The sequence below is a fragment of the Mus pahari genome, chromosome 2 (genome assembly GCF_900095145.1).
Source record: "Mus pahari chromosome 2, PAHARI_EIJ_v1.1, whole genome shotgun sequence".
Lineage (NCBI taxonomy): Eukaryota > Metazoa > Chordata > Mammalia > Rodentia > Muridae > Mus > Mus pahari.
The window spans coordinates 70,950,697-70,957,268 of NC_034591.1; positions in this window are offsets into that span (position 1 = coordinate 70,950,697).

Genomic DNA, 6,572 nt, shown 5'->3' on the forward strand with positions numbered 1-6,572 from the left:
TGGGTGGGTGGGGGGCTGGGGGCAGATGGGGAGTGTGTTTCTCCTTAGAGTTGCGAATATCAAATATCCTTTCTAGATAAAGGCAGCTAGTGTGGGGAGCCAGATGGGTTAACACTCTATTTTAACAACAAAAAAACATTTGTGTCTGTTCCTAGAGGTCCAACCTGCTAGGTAACTCTATTTTAATTTATATATTAAATTTTATTTTAATTGATATTTTATATCTTAAAGATGTCCATTTCAATTATTATTAGTATTATCAGTACTATTTGCCTTTTTGAGACCGGTTCTCACTATATTGTTTTGGCTGGCCTAACAATAATTGATCTAATTGATCTATACTCAATGTATAGATCAGGCTGGCCTCAAACTCACAGAGATCTGCCTGCTTCTGCCTCCCAAGGGTTGGGATTAAAGACAGAGAGCACAACTCCTTTCTACCTTCTAAACATACAGCCAGTGTTTCTTTAGTGAATGTGAGCAATGCAACCCAATACATCAATCAACAAGTGCTCCTTAGTACCTTCTACAGGGCTGATACCAGACTGGAGTTTTCACAATGTCTTCATCTCAAATTTCAAATCAGCCATGTTGATATGTGGCTTTGTTTGGATCCCCTTACAATTAATTTGTGCTTTGCTTGAAAAATAAGTGGTGACAGCTGTGGTCAAGATGCCCCTATGGCAGGGAGCCTGTCTTTGGCAGGGAGCCTGCCAAGAGAGAGCTTGGGAGATACCACGACTCCTTTGCCGTTTGATTTAGTATCCATTTCTTTACTAGCAGAAGCTCTCTGTTTTACAAAATACAAAATATAAGCATGTTGACATGCTATCGACTGAAACATCAATAATTTGAGTTATACCAAAGCATACATTCTGGAATCAGGGTCCTTGGGCTTAAATCTCCACTCTGATCCCTAATCTATCGTAAGCCTTACTATGTAGTAGTACAGGCTGGCCTTGAACTCAGGATCTTCTTGCTTCAACCCACTGGGATTCTGGGTGGGAATCACTGTAACCAGCTCTGAGATGCAGGAGGGTGAGGCAGCTTGGGCAGAGCTGGGTTCTCAGCTCTTGGCCGTCCGTTAGTTGCTGAGAGGCTGCTTAAGTCTAGACTCTACCGTCTAGAGTTCCAGTCTTCTCCTGAGGCGGAGTATGGCCAAATGAGGTAATAAGCATAGAGCGCTGGCTTCCCTGGTTTTCCCTCTTTGTCCTTTTTCTGACCCTTTATTCCTAACCATCCACTGACCCCTTGGGCAGAGACTACGATTTAACTGCAAGTCCTGCTTTCTCTGGGGTCGAGGAAAGCAGAGGCCATTGTTTGTGAATTCTGCCTGCTGGGTTTGTCACAGAGTTAGGGCAGGTCGCTGCTGCTGCTGCTGCTGCGGATGTGGATTAGCTGTGGAAAGTTCCACACCTCGGCATACTCAAACTGTCTGTGGGAGATTGTACACCAGGCCCTGCCCTGACTTAGCTGAATGTGACGCTTACAGACTACAGATCTGGATAGTTGTAGTTTTCCAAGGTCTCCGGGAAGATCTCGAGGCAAAGAAATGTGCCATTTACCAAGGTCCGGTGTCCTTATGTGCCTGTCGTATTCCACTTGGGCTGAGAGAACATGCTGGATTGAAAGGCTAAATCGCTATTTCTCAATGGCCACTCCAGGACAGGACATCTCTGAACTTTGAGAACCTAGTGAACCGGCAGGCGCTGGGGTGGGGTGGGGTGGGCAGGACGACTACAACAGAGCACACAAAACCAAACAAAGGCAAAGCAATGTGGCACACTTTCTCCTACATTACCCTAGTAAACCACCTGGAAGGAAGGGCAAAGGGGGAGAGATCAGGTTTACAGACCTGGAAGATAAGCTCTGGGTTGACTCCAGCAGGCCCTGGGGAAGAAGGCTTTGGAAATCTGACCAGCCACTGTCACCTAAATGACCAGAGCTGGCCAGGTGCCTTTAGGAATTAAGACTGTATAAGATCAGAGATAGGCTGGTGGGGTGGGGTGGGGTGGGGGATGACTATGAGAGATATACGTGTAAAAATATCCCGCCATTCTACAGAAAACTTCTCAACCCCTAGGAAAATACTCAGACTAGGTTGGCTTCTGAGATAACATGACTTTTCTGCATAAAAGGATTTGTTTGTTTGTTTGTTTTCCCTCTGCCAGAAAGATGTCTACTTATGTATTTATTTTAAAATTGATTTTTGTTCAAGTGCAGTTCAGAAAGAACTTGTTAAGACCATGTTCTCCCTGGTGCCAAGACTGGAGACTTGTGTTTGCTGGAATAACTGAATCGGGTCAAAGGAAAGGAAGAGGAAAAGAAAGAGGAAATCTCTCAGCTAACCACTCAAGCCACAGGCAACCTCTGAGAAAGAAGCTGTGGCACTTGGTCCTAGAGACACTGAGCTCCTGGTGTAAAGGGTGTGAGTTCCCAGTCACTTGAGGTGATCTATGGGTAATGATTGATCACTAAGGCTAAACTGAAGATGGAGCCCGTTTCTCAGGAGCTTTTTAATACATTAGAATTGCCGTTTAGCTTGATGAGAAGCTACACTTATTTTACCTGCAACACGGAGTGAGTTGGAGCAGAGCGTCCTCAGTTGGCTTCTCGGTGGCTCCTCCACATCACCTATCCGATTGTCTACTAATGGACTCTTAGCTTGTTTCCCCGTCTTGTCTTGACATTTGTGAGTATTGTGGCAATGAATGTGGAATGTGGGTATCTTCAGCCGAGGGTGACTTCACCTCCTCCGGGTTCGCTGTTCACCCAGAAGAGCGATTGCTAGGCTGTATGAAAGCTCTAGATCCAGTTTTGTTGGGAAGCTTCAGGCTATCTGTATTCTCGCTAACGGTGCACTAGGGGTTCGTATCCACCCTGTCTTCATAGCCCTTCATTATTTCTTGCTTCTCCCCTTCCCTTCCTCCCCTCAGTGCTATTGGACCCAGGGCCTGTGTACTAGGTAAGCACTCTACCACTGAGCTTATATTCTACTTTGAAATACATTTAAAAAAAAAAAAGAAAAATTGAGACATGGTTGTAGTAAGTTGCCTAACCTGGCCTTGAACTTGCTTGTCAGGTAGGCCTTGATGTTTCAATCTTCTGGCTCCAGTCCTTTAATCTAAGTAACTAGGGTCCCCAACCCCCACTCCCACACTTTGTTGTCACAATACCCACAACCAGAGGGGGAAACCATCACTTCCCTTTGCTCCTGGATACCTTTGGCTCTAGCACAGTAAGCCGCACATAGAAGCTTTCTTTTTTTGGTCTACGCATTTTTGTTGTTGTTTCTTATTTTCTCCTCCTCTGTTTTTTTTTTTTTTTTGGTTTTTTGAGACAGGGTTTCTCTGTATAGTCCTGACTGTCCTGGAACTCACTCTGTAGACTAGGCTGGCCTTGAACTCAGAAATCCGCCTGCCTCTGCCTCCCAAGTGCTGGGATTAAAGGCGTGCACCACCATGGCCCGGCTTCCTCTGTTTTGATACTATCCATCCAAGGGCATGAAGTGGTATTTTCTCCTGCTTTTCATTTGCCCTTTCCTGATGATCAGTGATGTGGGTGGTTCTCAGATACTTGCTGGCCCTCTTTGGAGGACATATCCAGATCTCTCTCTGTCTCTCTGTCTCTGTCTCCCTCTCTCTTTCATGATACTCATGACATTGGTGTTTTGTTTGTATGTCTGTCTGTATGAGGGTGTCAGATCTTCTGGAACTGGAGTTGCAGACAGTTGTGAGCTGCCATGTGGGTGCTGGGGATTGAACTCAGCAGGTCTGCTAGAGGAGCAGCCAATGCTCTTAGCCACTGAGCCATCTCTCTGCTTCAGCTTATCATCATCATCATTATTATTATTATAGTTTTAATAAACATGTTATTTTATGCGTATGGGCGTTCAGCCTCCAGTGCCTAGAGTTACAGAGGGTTGTGAGCTGGGTGGGTGCTAGGAATCAAAACCTGGGTCCTCAAGAAGAGCGGCCAGAATTCTTTGCTATTCTGCTATAAGAATTCTTTATACATTTTGGATATTAACCCCTTATCAGAGAGGCTGATTTCCCCTACCCAACATTGGTTTTGTTGTTGTTGTTTCCTTTGCTGAACAATTTTTTTGGGGGGGTGGAATATGGTATCCAAAAGATTATTATCTAGGCCAATATCAGGCAGCTCTCTCCCGTGTTCTCTTCTGGGAAAGTTATGATATCAGTTCGTTTATTTAGATCTTTTATTACTTTGGTTTTTATGTATTCTGTGAGATGAGAGTTCAGTCTTAAGATGTGATGTTCATGTGGAACCCAGGGCTGTGGCTGTGCTGGCTCTGTGTTTCCTCTTTGGCCTTCTGTATTTGTGCTTGGTGTATGTTTTATTCTTTTGAGACAGAATTTCTCTGTGGAATCTCTAACTGTCTTGGAACTCCCTCTGTAGCCCAAGCTGGCCTGGAACTCACAGAGGTCCTCCTGCTTCTGCCTCTCAAAGGATGGGATTAAAGGCGTGTGCCACCACATAGGGTCAACTTCCGCTTTGTTTTAAGGAGGTGAAGCATGAACTCTGCATAGGCTCAGAGAATCCACCAGGTGGAGAGTTGTGGTGGGGTGGAGGTGGGTGGGCACGTACAGAGGTGTGGCGAGGTGGTTCTAAAATTTTGGTCCTCACCCAGCTTATTATATGTTCACTCAAATGTGTGTCATTTACACCTTAGACTTGGAATTTCTAAACTTTACATCCCTTTTCTTAGAGCCAGCGGGTCCTCTTTTTATATGCCTCCCTTCAGTACCACCAGTACATTTCAAAACAGAATCTCTGCTTTATAAAACTTTAAAGTCTTTAGAGGCCAGATAGTTTCAACTGAAACTATCAACTGAAAGTGGACACACTTTCATTCTTTTCTTTTTTCTTTTTTACTTTTTTATTGGATATTTTCTTTATTTACATTTCAAATGTTATCCCAGTTCCTGGTTTCCCCTCTGAAAACTCCCTCCCCCTCCCCCTGCTCACCAACCCACTCACTCCTGCTTCCTGGCACTGGCATTCCCCTATACTGGGGCATAGTGCCTTCACAGGACCAAGGGCCTCTCCTCCCATTGATGACCAACTAGGCCATCCTCTGCTACATATGCAGCTGGAGCCATGAGTCCCACCATGTGTACTCGTTGGTTGATGGTTTAGTCCCTGGGAGCTCAGGGGGGTACTGGTTAGTTTATATTGTCCTCCCACGGGGCCCACAAACCCCTTCAGCTCCTTCGGTCCTTTCTCTAGCACTGTCATTGGGGACCCTATGCTCAGTCCAATGGATGGCTGTGAGCATCCACTTCTGTGTTTGTCAGGCACTGGCAGAGTCTTTCAGAAGACAGCTATATCAGGCTCCTGTCAGCAAGCTCTTATTGGCATCCATGACAGTGTCTGGGTTTGGTGAGTGTAAATGGGATGGATCCCCAGGTGGGACAGTCTCTGGATGATCATTTCTTCAGTCTCTATTCCACACTTGGTCTTTGTAACTTCTTCCATGGGTGTTTTGTTTCCCCTTCTAAGAAGGATGGAAGTATAAGTGGATACACTTTCAATTTTGTTTTTTCTTTCTTTCTTTTTTTTTTTAGAAGAGGATTTTGACTGGTTTTGATCTCACGATTCTCACCAGAGTCCTGGGATTATAGATGGATATTACCATATCTCACAGTTGAAATGATTATTGTGAATTTAACTGCACATGTGTACACACACACACACACACACACACACACACACACACACTTTTTGGTGCCCACGTGTGTGTATGATTACTTTACATTGGGTTATAACCCCAAGCCCCACAGTAAACCTTTGGGTGAGTGTTATAGGCACTATTAATGGATGGTGCTCTATTTACATCCACGGTGATTGTGAGATGGCTTCCCATCTTCAGTGAGAAACTAAGCCTTGGCACAGATAGTGTTTGGATGCTTCATGCAGTGCTACCCTTGATGAACAGTCTTGTTGCTTAAAGGATGTTTCCTTTGGTCATTGGTGAGCGCACATGGCTTACAGCCCTGTGCCCATTCCTCGAATCCTTCAAAGTCAATGATTCTAATTTCAGGACAAAGCAATATGGCCTTGAAGAAGGGGTCTCTGAAATAGTTTCATTTTGGCTTGCTGCAGGCTCTCTGCCTTTAGTCCCTTTTTTTCCAGGCTGTGTCTTAACTTCTATCACATGGGATTTAAAAATATGTAGCCAAATGGCAGAGATCTAGCAGTGTTGTATGGAGAATTGATTTCTAAAATTGTATTTACCAGTTATTATTATCTGTTCTTTTTCTTTGTGAAGGATAAAAATGAAAGTGTCTTTAGTCTGTGATATTTCAGAAGTGAAAATGAGCCAAATTAAACAAAATATTCATGTTGTGAGGGTGCTAAGTGGCTTTCAAAGAACAAGGTTAATATGAACTGATTTAATTTTAGTACTTGGTAGCTTCAGTAAAAAGAATTGTGCATTTTAAGGCACACCTGTTAATAACTTCTGTTTTAATTTGGTGGTTGGTTTCTGGTGTTATTGTTGCTCTCTCCTCTCCTCTCCTCCCCTCCCCTCCCCTCCCCTCCCCTCCCCT